Genomic DNA, 20,136 nt, shown 5'->3' with positions numbered 1-20,136 from the left:
CATGAATCCAATAATGAGTGCTCTAAACATACTTGGGCATTTCATTTGCAATTTATAAGCCACCTTTTAACTTTTCACATGCCTCCTGGAAATTGATGTATTTTTGGTGTCTTCTACAAAAGCCAAAGTCTCTATGGCTGTCAAGGTTAGAACTAAAAGGTTATAAAGTATTCTCCATCAACTAGCTTGAAAGAGGGTGGGGTGGTTGGTGCTAACTGATTGCTCTTTCTGCCAGACTGTATATTGACATTTTAACACCATTTCTAAAATGCCAGTGTCTACCACTCCTTAAATGTAAGGGAGAGATTAGAGACCAGAAGAGGTGTATTTTGAACTGAGACTTCCTAAATTAGAATCTCACTTAGACACTGAGTAGCTGTGTGCCATAGGGATGTTACTTAACTTTCTTGTGCCTCAGTCTCCTCATTTATAAAAGGAGCATCATAATAGTTGTGGGGTATCTGAGATGGTGAGATGAAATGCAAATCTTTAAAAACTCTGCCTGGTTCAGAGTAAGTACTATATATAATTTAATTATTAGTAGTATTTGTTATAAAAATTATTATAAGGTTCTAGCTCAGATGGTAAAGAATCCGCTTGCAATGCAGAAGACCTGGGTTCAATTCCTGGGTCAGAAAGATCCTCTGGAGAAGGAAATGGCAACCCACTCCAGCATTCTGGCCTGGAGAATTTCCATGGACAGATCATGGACTCACCAAGAGTCAGACACAACTGTGCGATTAACACATCATAATGATACTATGGCTATAAGATTGGTCATAGGCATTCAAAGAGTTGTTTAGGCATAAATAAAGCTACTCAGATTAAGACTACAGCCAAAAATATTTTTAATTTTATCAAGTTCTGGCACTGATCTCAGTACAGAATTAAATAAAAATACAGAGCAAGAATATTACTGTTTCCATTCTCACAGTCTTTCTCTTGAAAAATTATTCGTGTAATGGCTATTAAATACAATTGCTGCAACAGCTGTAGAGAAATTAAATAGTATAAAAATAAATTACAGCAATTATTAAGATAAATATATTATGCAGATAATTATATCCAAGAGATACAGTACATGGGTCAATTATTTTCAACTGGCTTGCGGAGTTTCAGCTGTGAAATCTGCTGCCAGCTTAATGAGGGTAACAGCTTTTTTTTTTTTTTCCTCCTGGCTTCCTTTAAAATTCTTTATCATTTAATTTTGACAGTTTTAATAATACATGTCTTGTGAAAGGTCTTTTTGCACTGAGATAATTACTGTACTCTTACTTTGTGAACTTATACATCCTGTTCCTTTATAGGCTTGAGAAGTCCTCAGGTATTCTTTCTTCAAATAAATTTTCTGCTCCCTCAACCTCCGTTCTTCTGAGATACCCACTGTTTTTATGTGGGTTTTTCTAATGAAGTCAAATAGTCCTCACAGAGTTTCTTCATTTTCCTTTGAAATCTGAGTTTTCTCTTCTCTTCTACCTGGATCATTTCTACATTTCTATCTTTGAGACTGCTTATTCTCTCTTCCATACATTCTATTTTCAATGATCTCTAGTAACGCAACATTAATCTCATGTATTGAATTCTTCAGCTTCAGAATTTCTGTTTGATTCTTTTCTATAGTTTTAATCTCTTTGGTAAAATATTCCTTTGGTTCATTAATTTTATTCCTGAATTCACTGAACTGCCTTTCTGGTTTTTCTTGTAGCTAATAGAGTTTCTTTATGACAGTTATTTTGAGTTCTCTATCAGTTAGTTCACAGTCTTCCATGACTTTAAGGTTGGTTTCTGGAGAACTGTCATTGTCTTTTTGTAGTACCATGTTACCATGGTATTTCATGGTGCCTGATGAGTCATTTCTCTGCTGACATATTGGAAGTAGCAAACTTTTCTTCGGCAAAGCTCTGATTACTTTGATTCTAACAATCCAATGAAAGTGAAAGTGAAGTTGCTCAGTCCTGTCAGACTCTTTGTGACCCCATGGACTGTAGCCCACCAGGCTCCTCCAACCATGGAATTTTCCAGGCAAGAGTACTGGAGTGGGTTGACATTTCCTTCTCTAGGGGATCTTCCTGACTCAGGGATTGACGCCGGGTCTCTCACATTGTAGGCAGACACTTTTACCGTCTGAGTAGCCAGGGAAGCCCCAACAATCCAATAGATTGATAATTAGAGGCCTGTCTTTTGTTTTTCAGTAGGTGGTACTCTAGCACATTTTTTGTTTGTTTTTATCTTCTGTTGACTGTCTATAGTAGAGAATTGGTACTTGCTCCCTCCACTGCCTCTGTAAGAGCTGTCCTCAGTGCCCTCATCATCGAGTACCAGAAACGTGGGCACCTCTGTTGCATCTGAAGTCATCTGGGGTGCAGGCATTGCTACTGCAACTGGGGGAGAAAGAGGGTAGGAGCAGAGCTGGGGTCATGGATGCCTTCATTTTGTTTGGGGTTGTTGGGTTCACAGGCACCTCTGCCCCAGGCAAGGAGGCTAGAGTCACAGGCACCTCCACAGCTGGAGGGACCTGGGTTGGGAGCCCTGTTACTGTTGCTGCCTGGTTTCCAGTGATTGTGAGCACCACTGTGACCAGGAGGCTCTGGTTGTATGCAACACCTCTGCTACTACTATCAGGTTTGCTAGGACTGTGGGCTCAACTGCTGCAACCAAGGGACTGGGGTTGTGGGTACTGCTTCTAGTGTTCCCCAGGTTCTGCCCTCCCCATGTGTCCCAATCTACCCTCCTTCAAATACACAGATGTGTGGCTTTCAGTGGTGTCCTGGTGAGTTGGGCAGAGGGAACTTTTTGAGTTATGGATGTTTTGCTAGTGATAGATTGAAGAGGAGAGGCAAAGAAGGCATCTCATGCCACCATGAGGCTTACATCACTGCCTTTATCCCTTTATGATTTCTATCCACCTTTCTGCTGGAAATCTGAATAAATATATATTGCGGTATCATGACATTGCAAAAAAATACTTTTATGCATTTTTTCTATATTATCCATTTTTTGTGTGTGTCTGTCCAGAAATTTTCTTCTTTTATCATCCAGATCACTAATTTTCTCACAAGCTGTGACCAAAATACTAAGTCATTCTCTGAGTTTAATATATGACTTCTACAGTTTAATTCTTTTTTCTTATTTTATTGTGCCCTAATTCTATCCTAAAAATATTGATCCTTGTCTTTTAGTTAAATGAACATAAAAAGCATGGTTAATTTGAAGTCCTCCTCTTTAATTATTTCTATTGTGTGTTCTTTCCTTTTGGTCAGTACACTGTGCATGACAAATTACATATAATTTAATGTTCTGAATAGTGAATTCTCACTCCAGAGAGGATTTAAATGTGCTCTGCAAGATGGTTAGGGTAAGATCACAGGGTTCACAAATCCTTTTAATTTTACCAAAGATTGACATGGGTTGAACAAGAATTTTAGTCCCTATGAGAGCTGGTCTGTTTTCAGTACAGCTTTATAAGTGCATGTCTTGTACAGCCATGAGATCTCAATTCAAGCAGAGGAATGTTTATTTTTCCTCATTTTCCTTGCAGGTCATGACATGCATTTTCTTTTCTTAACCATGAGATATTTAAAAACTCAACTTCTTGGCCTCAAGTAAATGGGTCAGGTCTCTAGGTTTTTTTCTTTCAGAATGGATACTAGTAATTTTTTGCTGACTCAGAGAAAATAAAGGTTTGTCAAGATCTGAAATAAGAATACATTGTTTTTTACACTTTTGAACAGAATTTTGACAAATATTATAGTTTTTCAACCATTTTATTAAGATTTAATAATGTAACATAAATGATATTCTTTTAAAGTGTATAATCAATGCTTTTTAGTGTGTCCACAGAGTTGTACAATCACAAAAATCATTTAATTTTAGAATATATTCATCACCCTACTGCCAATGTAGAAGAGATCAGTTCTATCCTTAATTCCAGAAGATCCCACATGCTGCAGAGAAACTCAGCCCACGTACCACCACTACTGAGCCTGTGGTTTAGAGCCCATGTGCTGCAACTACTGAAGCCTGCACACCCTAGAGCATGTGCGCCACAACAAGAGAAGCGACTGAAATGACAAGCCCATGCATCACACCTAGAGAGTGGCCCCTGCTCACCATAACTAGAGAAAAGCCTGCACAGCAGCAAAGACCCCAAACAAAATATAAACAAATTGTTTTGCAGCAAAACAAAAATAAATAAATAAAATTATTTTTAAAAAGATGGCTTTATACTACATGTGGTATTTTGTTACTGGTTTCTTTCACTTAGTATAACATGGTTCACCCATATTACTGAATGTATCAATATTTCGTTCAACACTTCCTGGATAATATTCCGTGATATGAATGTACCACATTTTGTTTCCTTATTCATCAGTTGAGGAACACTTGGGTTGTTTCTACCTTTGGCTATTTTGGATAAGTTTCTATGAACACTGGTGTGTATGTTTGGGCATGGACAGAAGTTTTCACTTATGCTGGACATATATCTAGGAGTGAAGTTTTGTGCCACATAATAATGTTACATTGAAGAAGTTGAGAAAATTTAGAATGTTTTCCAAATTGCCTGCACTATTGTACATTCATTCCATGAGTATATGAGAGTTCTCTACATCCTTGCCAACTGTAATAGTTTGATAAGCTTTTCATTAAAAAAAAAAAAAAGCAACAGAATGGGTGCTTAAAACAACAGAAGTTTATTTTCTCACAGTTCTTGATGCTGGAATCCAAGATCAAAGTGCCAGCAGGGTTGATTTCCTCTGAGGTTTCTCTTCTTGGCTGCTGGTGGACACTCTCTTGCTGCCTCTTCTTGTGGCTGACTCTCTCTACACACATGCACCCAATGTCTCCCAGTCTGTGCTGTCTGTGTTCTAACCTCTTTTTCTTATAAGAATAACAGTCGTACTGGATTAGGGATGACTGGAACAGCCACATTTTAATTCAATTAACTCTTTAAAACTCTATTTTCAAATAAGTCATTGTTGAATATGCTGGGGATTAGGTGTCCAACATATGAGTTTGGGAGGAACACAGTCATCTCATAATACCAACAGTGGTTACTCTCTATCTTATTATAGAAATCTCAGTGGATGTAAATTGGTATCTCATTATGTTTTCTTTTTAATTTATTTATTTAAATTATTTTAATAATTTATTATTGTAATGTTAATATCAAATATTAATTATTTTAAATGTTTAATTAATATCCAATATTTTAATTTATTTTTTAATTTATTTTAATTAAAGGATAATTGCTTTACAGTATGGCATTGGTTTCTCATTATGGTTTTGATTTGCATTCCTTAATAACTATTTATATACAACTTTTTATGTGCTTATTGGACATTTGTATTCTTCTTGGAGAAATAATTATTTGTAGTTTTGCAATTGATTATTTGTACATCTATAAATTAGATTATTCTTATATTATTGTAAGAATTTTTCTGTATTCTTTATACACTTCCACAATAGCATAAATAATTTGGAAATATTTTTTCACTTGGTGCTTTTTAAGTTTTTCCTTCTTGACTGTAATATTTTCAGAGTAACTTTTTAAAAGATTGATGAAGTCAAATTATTTATTTTTTCTCCTATCACTTGTGTTTCTGGTGTCGTAGCTAAGAAATCACAGCCTAACAGAAAGTTAGAAAGATTTACTCCCATCTCTTCTGAAATTCAGAAGACCCAGGTTCTATCCCTGGGAAGATCCCCTGGAGAAGTGATTGGTTATCTACTTTGGTATTCTTACCTGGAGAATTTCTTGGACTGAGGAGCCTGTTTAAGTCTTTTTATTAATTTTCAGAGCCCTTTAATGGTTGTCTTTTTTGTTTCTGACCAGCTTAAAATAAAGAGTTCTTTTTAAATGTATTATTTCTATCAGTCTTTCAACAAGTATCTCAGTGTCCAAACATTAAATGTATTGAAATTCAAAAGTGTTCCTAATTATTCATAATAACCAAGTAACTCACATAAATCACTAACTTAACTGATTTAAAATGTTCCCTTTGGCAGAGTATGTTGTTTCTCAAGTTACTATAAAAATAATAAGTTGATTAGCCAGTAGTAATGCCATGATTATAAATTAGTTATACGGTAATTTAAATAACTAAACAATGCATGTGGAAAAAAGTATACCTACTTTATATTCTGGGGATTTCCTCTGACAGAAGCAGTTCTCATTAGAAATGGCAAAAGCAATAGGTAGACAGTGCCAAAATGACACAGCCAGTGCATTCAAATACACACAGTATGTTTGTATTTAATAAGCACAGCAGGTGAACAATTGAATTTGAAAGAGAAATTAAATGGGCTGACCCAAGCGCTAAGGCATTTATTGTGTAGCTCTGCACTTTCTGTTCTATGATTACTGAAAAGTTCTTTTGTAAACCAATATGAAGAAACACTATTAGGGCAATTGTGCATCAATTAAGTATTGTAGCCACAGGAGGAAATACAAACAATTTTTAAAGGAAGTCAAATTTAATCTGCTCTTATGTTGAAAGCTCTTGTCCTTTCTAATCTTTTATTCTTTATGCTGTATCTGTTATGAATTGAGTATTTTCTTGCACTCAGACCATTTCTTGATGGTTGATAATACTGTAGAGTGAAAAATTGCTAGGACTAGATATATTACTTTTCAATGTGTCACACTTTTCCAAAATTTTTTTTGACCCTCTTGGTGTCATTTCTATTATTAAGTGTTCATTTGTTCTATTCTTCTTATTGGATAACATGATTAAAACTTCCAAATAAAATGTTTTGGCCACTATTGTGAATAAGATATTGATTTCTTTGAACACTTGCCTTTAGAAATCCTGAAATCACTAACTTACTATATACATGTGAAAAGGTCAAATGTTATCTTAAAGAAAAGACTGATATCTAGTGAGGAAGAATGAACTGGAAAATTGGCAGAAAGTAGTAGGTTCATTTATGGTATTTTATTATTGGCATCTCGGAGAAGGCAATGGCACCCCACTCCAGTACTCTTGCCTGGAAAATCCCATGGACGGAAGAGCCTGGTAGGCTACAGTCCATGGGGTCGCTAACAGTCAGACATGACTGAGCGACTTCACTTTCACTTTTCACTTTGATGCATTGGAGAAGGAAATGGCAACCCACTCCAGTGTTCTTGCCTGGAGAATCCCAGGGACGGGGGAGCCTGGTGGGCTGCCGTCTATGGGGTCGCACAGAGTCGGACACGACTGAAGCGACTTAGCAGCAGCAGCATTATTGGCATCTAGCCATCATATTAGACATTTATAGAGTCTAACAGAATAGTCAAGGAGTTACCCAAAATGTGTTCTGGCCATTACCCATGTCTTAAATAGAATGAAAATAACTTGAGTTTAAAGCAGGATTAAAGAGTTTATCTAAGAGAACAGTGGAAGGTATGAAAGCAGGACACAGGATGTCTCAAGTAATTATAAGGAAACATCTAGTCTCTAGATACTTTTTACAAAGCTGTTTTTGTGATTTATGGCAGGTGCTTGTTTATAAACCCATTTCTGCACAGATACAGTGAAAAACATTTATCATTCTGCTTGGCCTTCCTTATTAGATAAATGTCACGTAAACATAACCTAAATCTGGGATCTTGCTAGGCTGGCACATAAGCCGGTGGCAACTCTTTGACTACTTTCATTTTTCTGTTGACCTCTGGAAGCCAAGGAGTATTTGACAGTGAGTATCCTTAACCCCTGTGCCTTATTTGCCAAGCAGGAAAATAACAAAAGCTATTCAGAGTAGTGGAGGTCAGCAAAGTATTATTTATCATCAGGAGGCAACTCAATATTGATTTTGTTTTAAACATTGTACCCTGAAGCTGTTTTCAGAAAGTAATTCAGACTAACTGATATTTTATAGCTTAAGGACATATGTATTTTGACAAAATAAAATTAATCAATAAAGATGTCAGTCAACTTGAATCCAGACAGTAAATAAACTCTCCACTCAAGAGAGTGGGACATTAATTATAGTAACATTTAAGGTTGTGAGAAATCTTATTTTCCATGGTGTCATCCACTACCCTAAGGTGACCTTTCTTTTAAACTGTCATTCTCTTCTTTGGAATAATTTCTAATTAATATATAGAAATTTAAGGGTGTTAAATATGACTTATATTTAATGATTTACAGTGTCTTCTCAGGTGGCACAGTGGTGAATTATTCGCCTGTCAATATTGGTTCAGTTCTTCAGTCTGGAAGATCCCCTGGAGGAGGAAATGGCAGCCCACTCCAGTGTTTTGTCTGGAAAATTCCATGGACAGAGGAACCTTGTGGGCTACAGTCCATGGAGTCATAGAGATATCCCTCTATCTGAGGGATAGAGCACACACACACACAATGTATCATTAAGGATATGACGTGAAAGTATCATGAACATTTAACTGTAAATGACTATGAATATAAAAAGAAGAAAGCCAGCTTCAATCTATACAATATATGACAGATAATGAAGATTATTAATATATTAGAAACTTGAGACTGAATTGTGCAAATGACATTGATATATTAGTACCTTGATTGTCATGTCTCTAAAAAGAAGGGATGGGATGGGGAGGGAGGAGGGAGGAGGGTTCTGGAATGGGAACACATGTACACCCATGGTGGATTCATGTCAATGTATGGCAAAACCAATACAATACTGTAAAGTTAAAAAATAGATAAATAAACTAATTTAATAAAAAAATAAAAATAATAAAAAAAAGAAAAAATTAAAAACTTAGAGGTTGGAGGGTTGAGATAATTGATAAATAAATTCATTATCATTTTCACTTAACGTTCCAAGGCTATCCATATGATTTAACACATTAAACATGATGCATAAATATTCTCTAATACAACTGTTAAAGTCTAAAATAAAGTACAAATTATGGGTTTTTCTTATTCTTTTTAAAAAATGGAAGAATATCCTACTTAAATGCTCCATCATATAAAGAATGGTCACCAGAAGGTAATTTCCAGCACATATTTTCATCTAATTATTCAAATAAGTAACCATTGCCCATGTAGGATGAATAAAAAATGAAAGAAAATAAGTTTGAAAAGAAAAACAAAATCTTTGAAATGAAGGAACATTTGGATTTTACGTTTCAGTCACTTCATAAAAATCATTTGTAGAAAGTGATAAATATATGATATATTTATCCAATAGGTAATATATGTTAATGAAGGTAACACATATATTAGTATATGTACATATATATTTTAAAGCACTTATTATACAACAGCTACTAATTTGAAAGTCTATTAAGGTTTTTCATCATTGAAATAAGAAATATATTACTTTAACTTATTCTTCTCTATTAAGATTTATACTAAATCATTTTGAGAATACCTATGACTGATTCATGTTGATATATGGCAGAAACCAGTACAATATTGTAAAGCAATTTTCTTTCAATTAAAAATAAATTAAACAATAAAAATAAAAAAGAAGTAAAAAAATCATTTTGAGAACCTAAAACCCCATACAAAGGCGTGAACAAATAAGCAAATAAACAGACTTAAATTTTCATAAATTTAGTTACTCTTCATTTTTAAATTTTTATTTATGCATTCATGTTTAGAGTAATAATAAATACACATGTATTTATGTACTCCCAAAGAGCATTGTGTAGAAGGAAATGGCACCCTACTCCAGTATTCCTGCCTGGAGAATCTCATGGACAGAGGAGCCTGGTGGGCTACAGTCCATAGGGTCGCAAAGAGTGAGACACGACTGAAGCACCTTAGCACAGGGAACTTTGAGGTCCTGCTCAGTTCAGGATCTAGAAAGAAGATAATCCTCACATTAGTGGAAAATTATGAATTTGCTTGTAACATGTGAGATCTCTGCTGTACGAAAGTCATTTTCATGTGTATGATGTCAACTTGTTTATTAAGATTTGATGAAATTCAGATGTGTAAATTTCTAACTTTCCTAAAACCATGTTATTCAGAGTGGGGCTGCTAAATCACAGGTTTAGAGAAAAGGAAAAGCATTGAGACAGACACATTCAGAAAATAACTACTTTTAAGGAAGAAGCAACCTGCATTAAGGAGTCTAATTCTTTAGTCACCTTCTCAAAAATCCTACTATGAAACAGAATGTTATATTATTTCAACGTTGTTAATCATTTGATTAAAATCTCCTCAAAGGCAAGATGAATTTTTCACACACTTTTATGTCCACATTATGAGAGAAACTTGGCATATTTAATAATTTTTAATTTGTGCTGTTATGCCAGGAAGCATTTGCTAGATCACCACCACTTAAAATTCACTGCCTTATAGCACCAGACATTTATTTCTTGCTCTCCTACTTTCAAATTAGATTGGAGTCACTTAATCTAGCTGGGCATGCCTGGGCTTGGATGAAGAATGCAGGTAAGATTTGGGTTTTCTCCCCATGTACCTGTCTTCCTTGAAACAAAATCTCCACAAGTCATCTTCTCGTGGCAAATTCAGGAATTCAAGAGTGAAACACTGAGGTCAACTTCATGTACCAGAACCACACACATTTTTTTTTCTCCTCTCTCTCTCTTTTTTTTTAAGAGACAGTTTTTTATCTCTAAATGTAATGAGTAATTTTGGTGCCTTAAATTTCTATGACAATGTCCTTAAGCTTTCTGGAAGTTATTTTGTGAGCCAGAAAGATCCACTGGACACCTTCAGAGATCTTGAAAAAGTGTGTTACAACCATGATATTAATTCCATCTTTCTATGAAGTTTTTCCTCAATGACCACGATTTGATTATTTACCAACTCTGAAATATTAAGTCTATCTCTATGTCCTCTAAATTCTGCTTGTAAACTAGCCATTCCTTTTGGTGTTCTTCACTTCCTATTTTCCTGGTAGATAAAACCAGTTTCAGTTTTAATATTTGGCCACAAAATTTACTCATCAAAAGCTACAGGTTTGTTATGGGGATGTTTCCTATCACTTTTTTTAATTTATGAAGACTACCGTTTGGAGTATTTTAGGTCCACAGCCTAAATTGAGAAGGTGGTACAGAGGAATCCTGTATACTCCCTGCTTTACACAAGATTCCACCATTAAAAAAATCCTCCACAACAGGGCATTTCATACAATTCATAAATCTTCTCTGATGTCGCAGCTGGTCACAATCATAAAAAGTCTCAGGAATGAAATTAAAACATTTTTCTCACACCATATACAAAAATAAACTCAAAGTGGATTAAAGGCATAAATGCAAGAAGAGAAAAAACAGGACTTCTAGGGGAAAAGATAGGAAGAACAGTTTGGGTAGAAATCATAGCAACTTGGGTTGCTTTTGCCAACTATGATATATTTATTATTCCCAAATACCTAGAAAGTGTGAAAAATTTAAGTGACTAATGCTATCAATTTCTATTTTTTATTTCAGGAATTGAGTTTATTATGTAGCTAGTCTGGGGCAATTTAAAATTCATAGGTCTAAGATGTGATAGATGACATGTGCAAACATTTTATAAGAACAAAATGTAATGAAAATTTATTCCCTTGAAATTTATTGTAAATAATACATAAAAGAAAAGGGGTTAGTCCAGGGGAAAATGGCACATTAACTACCAATTATCCATATTACTTTTATATGTATCATATATAATTTATCACCATACAGTGATCTTCAGTGTCCTCCAAAATATTTTGAACACTATTTGTATAGAATGTTGTATTAGATTTCATAAATTTGGATAAAATGATCATGAAAATTGCTTGTAAAAATAAAAAAAATAATGGATATGTAGGAAATATTTTAACTTGTTCTCTTCTATATTTGAATAGGTAGTTCTTAGGAATAGAGCCAATTCACTTGGAGCGTGTTCCTCAATCATTCTGTAGCAACTTCACTCCAGGAATTTATGACTTCACAGTTACTATATCCTTTCCAGGTGACCTAAAATTGACAAGCAAGTCACGATCAATTTTGGCATTTGAAATAGAGTAAAAAATAGTCCCTTCATTCCTTTTCAGAAACCACTGTATAGATTTATTTGCTTTTTTCTTGTGCTTTACAGTCAGTAAATTTGTAAGATTAATAATGAAAAGGTAATACACCCCTATTTTTTCTCTCTCATATCATTCTACTTAGTAAAGATTTTTCTACATTGTGATTCTTTAAAAAATATTTTCCTCTACAAAACTATTTGGGTGAAATAAAATAGTTGTAACATTATAAAAATTTGATTTTACTTTGAAATATATCAATGATCAGTAGTATTTGGCTTAAACTTTACCCAGAATCTATTAATTAAAATAACATATGCATAAATGTGTGAATATCAGCAACATATAAATATGATCTGTGATCCAACTAATAAATTTATATGCATTAATTATAATTTAACATTAATTTGCATTAATTATCCTAATAATAAAAACATATATTATTAATATTCTAAGAAAGAAATTCAAGAGAAGAGATATCTGATATAAAACTAATGGTTCTAAATGATAAAAAATGAAAAGCAGAGATATTGAATTTCAACTTGCCTTGTTTATGACAATAATAATAATTTTTATAAAGTTATTGATAAAATTAACAATGGCTAATAACAAAAGTAACACCAAATGTTCATTAAATACCTATTATGTATCAGGGACTCTTCTAAATGATGAGTGTATATATATATATACATATATATATGGTTATATAAGGTGTTGGTATTTATGAAACTTACTTTCTGATAAAAATGTTGCTTACACACAAAAGGGTAGTAAATTAATAAACGTGGCAGCTAGACATTGATAACTGTTAAAAAAGAAACAAATGCGAGGAATTTGTTCCTAATGGAATATTAAACTTCATTTGCTTCAGTTCAGTTCAGTTCAGTTGCTCAGTCGTGTCCAACTCTTTGTGACTCCATGAACCGCAGCACGCCAGGCCTCCCTGTCCATCACCAACTCCCGGAGTCCACCCAAACCCATGTTCATTGAGTCAGTGATGCCATCCAACCATCTCGTTCTCTGTCGTCACCTTCTCCTCCTGCCCTCAATCTTCTCCAGCATCACGATCTTTTCAAATGAGTCAGTTCTTCATATCAGGTGGCCAAAGTATTGGAGTTTCAGCTTCAACATCAGTCCTTCCAATGAACACCCAGGACTAATTTCCTTTAGGATGGACTGGTTGGATTTCCTTGCATTCCAAGGGACTCTCAACAGTCTTCTCCAACACCATAGATCAAAAGCATCAATTCTTCGGCACTCAGCTTTCTTTACAGTCCAACTCTCACATCCATACATGACTACTGGAAAAACCATAGCCTTGACTAGATGGACCTTTATTGACAAAGTAATGTCTCTGCTTTTCAATATGCTGTCTAGGTTGGTCATAACTTTCCTTCCAAGGAGTAAGCGTCTTTTAATTTCATGGCTGGAATCACTATCAGCAGTAATTTTGGGGCCCAGAAAAATAAAGTCAGCCACTGTTTCCACTGTTTCCCCATCTATTTCCCATGAAGCGATGGAACTGGACCCCATGATCTTAGTTTTCTGAATATTGAGTTTTAAGCCAACTTTTTCGCTCTCCTATTTCACTTTCATCAAGAGGCTCTTTAGTTCTTCACTTTCTGCCATAAAGTTGGTGTCATCTATATATCTGAGGTTATTGATATTTCTCCCGGCAAACTGGATTCCAGCTTGTGCTTCATCCAGCCCAGCGTTTCTCATGATGTACTATGCATATAAGTTAAATAAGCAGGGTGACAATATACAGCCTTGACGTACTCCTTTTCCTATTTGGAACTAGTCTGTTGTTCCATGTCCAGTTCTAACTGTGGCTTCCTGACCTGCATACAGGTTTCTTAAGAGGCAGGTCAGGCAGTCTGGTAGTCCCATCTCCTTCAGAATTTTCCACAATTTATTGTGATCCACACAGTCAAAGGCATTGGCATAGTCAATAAAGCAGAAATAGATGTATTTCTGGAACATCTTGCTTTTTTGATGATCCAGCAGATTTTGGCAATTTGATCTCTGGTTCTTCTGCCTTTTCTAAAACCATCTTGAACATCTGGTAGTTCACAGTTCACGTATTGCTGAATCCTGGCTTGGAGAATTTTGTGCATTCCTTTACTAGCGTGTGAGATGAGTGTAATTGTGTGATAGTTTGAGCATTCTTTGGCATTGCCTTTCTTTGGGATTGGAATGAAAAACTGGTCTTTTCCAGTCCTGTGGCCACTGCTGAGTTTTCCAAATTTGCTGACATATTGAGTGCAGCACTTTCACAGCATTATCTTTTAGGATTTGAACTAGCTAAACTCAAATTCCATCACCTCCACTAGCTTTGTTTGTAGTGATGCTTCCTAAGGCCCACTTGATTTCACATTCCAGGATGTGTGACTCTAGGTTAGTGTGAGTGATCACACCATCGTGATTATCTGGGTCGTGAAGATCTTTTTTGTACAGTTCTTCTGTGTATTCTTGCCACCTCTTCTTAATATCTTCTGCTCCTGTCAGTTCCATACCATTTCTGTCTTTTATTGAGCCCATCTTTGCATGAAATATTCCCTTGGTAGCTCTAATTTTCTTGAAGAGTTCTCTAGTCTTTCCCATTCTATTGTTTTCCTCTATTTCTTTGCACTGATCACCAAGGAAGGCTTTCTTATCTCTCCTTGCTCTTCTTTGGAACTCTGCATTCAAATGGGTATATCTCTCCTTTTCTCCTTTGCTTTTCACTTCCCTTCTTTTCACAGCTATTTGTAAGGCCTCCTCAGGTACTCATTTTGCTTTTTTGCATTTCTTTTTCCTGGGTATGATCTTGATCCCTGTCTTCTGTACAATGTCACGAACCTCTGTCCATAGTTCATCAGGCACTCTATCAGATCTTGTCCCTTAAATCTATTTCTCACTTCCACTGTATAATCATAAGGGATTTGATTTATGTTATACCTGAATGGTTTAGTGGTTTTTCCCACTTTCTTCAAATTAAGTCTGAATTTGGCAATAAGGAGTTCATGATCTGAGCCACAGTCCGCTTCCAGTCTTGTTTTTGCTGACTATATAGAGCTTCTCCTTCTTTGGCTGCAAAGGTTATAATCAATCTGATTTCAGTGTTGGGCATCTGGTAATGTCCATGTGTAGAGTCTTCTCTTGTGTTGTTGGAAGAGGGTGTTTTCTATGACCAGTGCATTCTCTTGGAATACAATACGACCATTTAAAGAACATATGTAGAGTGTGTAGAAATACATATCATAGTTTGTGTGTGTGTGTGTGTGTGTGTGTGTGTCCTCAGTCATGCCTGACTCTTTGTAACCCTTTAGACTGTAGCCTGCTAGGTTCTTCTCTCCATGGGACTTTTCAGGCAAGAATACTTGAGTGGGTGGCCATTTCCTACTCCAGGGTATCTTCCTGACCCAAGGACTGAACTCACTTCTCCTGTGTCTTTTTCATTGCAGGTAAATTCTTTACTGTCTGATCCACCAGGGATATATGTCCACCAGCCCTATATGTCATAGTATTAATAGTTATTTAAGAAAATATAAGTGTGGTTTTTACTTTGTGTTATTGTTATTTATATCTGCTCTAATACATAAATATGTATTATTATGATTCTCTTGCAAGAAAAGCAGTGAATTCACATACGTTTTCTATAAAATGATAAGAAAAAGAAAAATAACTTGCAAAAAATAGTTGCTTTTCTTCTTTTCATCTAACTCTTTTCTTCTCTGAAATTAACGTGTGATCAGAAAGTTCCAAAATTGGGATATGTCTTTTTTCCCCCATTGTAAAGAAAATTAATAAAACCATGGCTGTTTTTTTAATGCAAGAACTGATCAGAGAATTTTTAGAAAAATGATCAGCTTCTGTGTATGTGCCAAGGAACTTACAGAGAAGCACTGCTGACATGTAGCCACAAAATTGGCTTCAAAACTAGGTCTGTTAAGTAAAACAAAAAATGATTCCATGGGAGAATTACATTAGGCAAGCTCACAGAAACTAGGATATACATCAGAATGCCAAGTTATTTTTTTGATAGAAAATATTGCTATCAATTAACTGGAATAATAAGATCAGCTTGACTAATTCTAACTGGCGATTCCTTAGAGGTCAAGATGTATCAGAAGATTAATTAGTAGTAAATAGAAACAAAACAAAAAAATGAAGTATAGTTTTTATGTTTTTCGTGACTATAAATGGAATTGTACTGAAATGTATTGATGCATCAACATTCTCAAGACATGTAGCCTTGTATATGGGACTGAAGTTCTTGAAGATGATTGTGCTGTACTTTTTTCTTATTGAAGAATTCTTTATTTAGCTCTAAAAGTAAGTGTTTTTAAATTTTACTTTTCTAAGGCTCTATCATTTATCAAGCATAATTCTAAGTAATACATATAAAATATATAAAAAATATATAAAAATATTCTTGCCTTTAGAGAAATATTATCTAAACTAAAAACATTCAATTCAAGTTTGCAGACTTTTTGTTTGCTTGTTTAATTAATTGATGCTCTGTCTTGGACTTGCCTGTGATTCAGATGGTAAAGAATCTGCCTGCAATGCAGAGGACCCAGGTTCAATCCTTGGTTCAGGAAGATCCCCTGGAGAAGGTAATGGCTACTCACTCCTGCCTGGAAAATTCCATGGACAGAGGAGTCTGGTGGGCTTTAGTGCTTGGCATTGAAAAGAGTCTGACATGACTGAACAACTAACACTTTTACTTTTTCTGTCTTGTACTGGAAAACAATATAAAAAAGTGCTTTATAGATTTTACATATCAATATTGTGGTTTGACATTCAGAGTTACTTCTTTTTTTTTTTTTTTCATTATTGCTAAGTTCCTGGAGGGAGGGGTGCCATACATTTCATTACCATCAAAAATTAAATGCTAATGAAAAAATATTTCCTTAAAATATCAAGTAGAAGCTATAAATCTTCACCTTAGAATGTTTCACAAAATAATCATTTTTAGCAAATAATAGTTTAAATTAACATAAAAATTATTCATGTATAGTTTAATTGTTCTTTTGGTAGGAAAAAGCTCCAGAGCCTCTACTATCTGCACATATATCTGGAAAATGGTACACTTCAAGCTTCTTTTACATACAAAACCTTAGACATTCTTTTGCACCTTTTCATAGAATGATGTCCAAATGCTCTATGCACTTGGTCCCTGTAATTAGAATCATTATTCCTTATTTTAAAGTGAAAGTGTTAGTCACTCAGCTGTACCCAATTCTTTGTGCCCCCGTGGACCGTAGCTCGCCAGGCTCCTCTGTCCATGGAATTCTCCAAGCAAGAATACTGGAATGGGTTGTCGTATCTTCTCCAGGGGATCTTTCTGACTCCTGCATTGAAGGCAGATTCTTTACCATCTTAGCACCAAGGAAGTTGGGATAAATTACGTACTCAATATCTTTGCCATTTGAGAGCCATGACATTATTATATAATGCTCATAGGAGCAACATACATAGGATTGCCGTAAATTAGGATCAGTGAAAAATAACTAAAAGCAAGTTACACAAATATTTCTTAAAATTACTGAACAGTACAACTTAATTTGTAAATGTGTGTGTGTATGTGCTCAGCCATGTCCAACTCTTTGCAATCACATGGACTGTAGCCAGCCATGCTCCTCTGTCCATAGGATTCTCCAGGAAAAAATACTGAAATGAGTTGTCATTTCTTACCCAGGGGATCTTCCTGACTCAGTGATTGAACCTGTGTCTCATGCCTCTCCAGCATTGGCAAGCAGATTCTTTACTATTGTGCCACCTGGAAAGCCCAATTTATAAATACTCATGTGATAAACCAAAGTTTCTCATACTGATCAGTTCAGGCTGTCCTTAAAAAATGACATAGACTAGCTCATTTAAACTGTGCCTATCTGAAGAGATTTTCCTACGAACGATACTGAGAGTTACTACAATACCAAAAATGGTATTGAGTTAATTATCAAAATTAATAAGATGCACAGGAGGAAGTCACATTTTTTTATACAACAGAATCAGATTTTAATAGAGAATCTAAAGAACCCCACCTTATTTTATTATTTTTCTTAAATAATTTGTATTGCTTTCACTATGTTTCTAAATTCATACATGTAGTTCTCTACAGAAATCCATCAGTTTCACTCATCGGGTAAGTTCAGTGTTGATTTTCATTAGTATTCTGAAATTGGGTATGTTGCTGATTTAACAACCTGCTCTTATAAAAGAAACTATTATTCAATATGATGGGACCTGCTGGGAACAATTTCCTAGATCACATCACACATGTTGTCAATGGTAAAATGTGGAAACTGTGACAGATGGAATACACAATTTACTGAAAGACATTCTTGCTATTTAAAATTGCATGTGTGCATCCCAATATTTAGAAAATTGAGATTTTTCCTCTAGATCTTAAGAATAACACATAACACAGTGCCATAATATTGGTGATTATTAATTTTTTAATCTAGACCCACACTAGAGTATTGTATTCAAAATATTTTTAAAATATCTGGTATTATTTATCTTATGATTCTGCCTGGTTTAATATTGGCTATAATGATCATACCTGTTGAGAACATTCATGGGAAGTAAATATATCAGCCTGCTTCCAGCATTCCCATGAATATGTCATGTAAAGCAGATGCCTGAAGTCACCTGATGTTATTTAGTGCCCTTGTTACTACTTGTATCAAATTTCAGTAGGAATTGAATCTGTCAAACTAAAATTTATTTCTATAGGTATACACTTGCTCAATTATTAATTAACCAAAGTATTCATTCCAGTGTTTTCCAACTTCTTCCGTGTGGAACTAATCTATGTCAAAAGGGCCACTGAATTTTAAAAATTCTGGTGAACAAGACTTAAGCGAAAATTTCACTTAGATTTTCTCATAGCTTTTGTTATGCTATTAGCTATTGTTCATTTTCAAACTGAAGTATAAAATACAGCATATTCCAACATTATTTCATCTTGGGAAAACTAATTCATGCAGTATCTTTTGTAGCTAGAAACTTTGAATGTTGATTTACTCATTTAGAGCTTTCTGGAATTATTTAAAATAGCTTATGATAATCAAACTATTAAAATATAGGATAAAACAAAGTTAGAGTAGTAAATACTAGAATAAATTATAACCTATAGTAAATGAGAACAATTTTTCAATCCTTCCCATTCCATACCATTTATCAGTGGTATGCTGTATATAACATGAGCTGCTCTTGAGAGAGGGAAAGAATAAGGGAGAATGGCTTTATTCATGAATTCCCTCACCTTGCCATCAGTTCATGCTAGGCTTTTTTTTTTTTCTATCACAGAGCAGTTTATACTATGGACACAACAAGTTACTGCACAGGAAAAATGTTACACTAACCTAAAAATGAGCCCAGAATTGCCCTCAAGTAGAGAGTCCCAGCAGTGTAGCTGCCAGATGTCAGGCTCAAGGCAGTTAAACTGTAGGAACTACTATATTTTCACATTTTTAATTTGTGGTTCCAACACATATAGAGTTCTATTTCTACATACTGCACAAGAAGTCATTTGAAGAAAGTATAAAGTCACGAGTGGAGATTATTTGCATAATCTATTAGAATTATTTTACACGGACTTGATAATAGGATTTTCTATATAAGAAAAAAATGTTTTTTAAGTGAATACCAGAAATAGTGATTATATAAAATAATTCTTTCTGTCTTTTTGAATCGTGACCACCCTGACTCCACAGTTGAATGTCATTTTAGTGTTGTCAGAAATAGCTCTTTCTCTTTCTCTTTCACTTTCACTTATTACACTTTTGAGTGACATTTCAAATAAAACTTATTTGAAGAAAAATTCATCTATAATAACGTGGGAGATATTTAAAGTGTCATTTGGTGACCCTTTTCTGCTAGAAAGAGCATACATGGACAATCATCAATAATATAATCTCTACAAATCTCACAGAAACATTTAGAGTAATAAAATTTTATGAAATTAAGTCTTTTATGAATAAATAACTCAATTTTCTTATATATTCTAGAATAGAAGGAAAACAAATTTGACATCAAATCTTCTTACTTTCAATTAGTTAAAAAGACAATGTTAACTATTTTCAAAAGGTAATATTTACTGGACATATATATTACTTACATGCAATAAAAGCACAGTTTTAGACTCTAGAAATATGATAAAAGTTATAGGTTCTGAAAGCTATCTAAGATTGTTATTGCATATTTTTGAAAAAT

The sequence above is a fragment of the Giraffa tippelskirchi genome, chromosome 3 (genome assembly GCF_054371585.1).
Source record: "Giraffa tippelskirchi isolate mGirTip1 chromosome 3, T2T-mGirTip1v1.2.pri, whole genome shotgun sequence".
Taxonomy (NCBI): domain Eukaryota; kingdom Metazoa; phylum Chordata; class Mammalia; order Artiodactyla; family Giraffidae; genus Giraffa; species Giraffa tippelskirchi.
The sequence above is the reverse complement of the archived record's forward strand: the minus strand, read 5'-3'. Positions refer to the sequence as shown.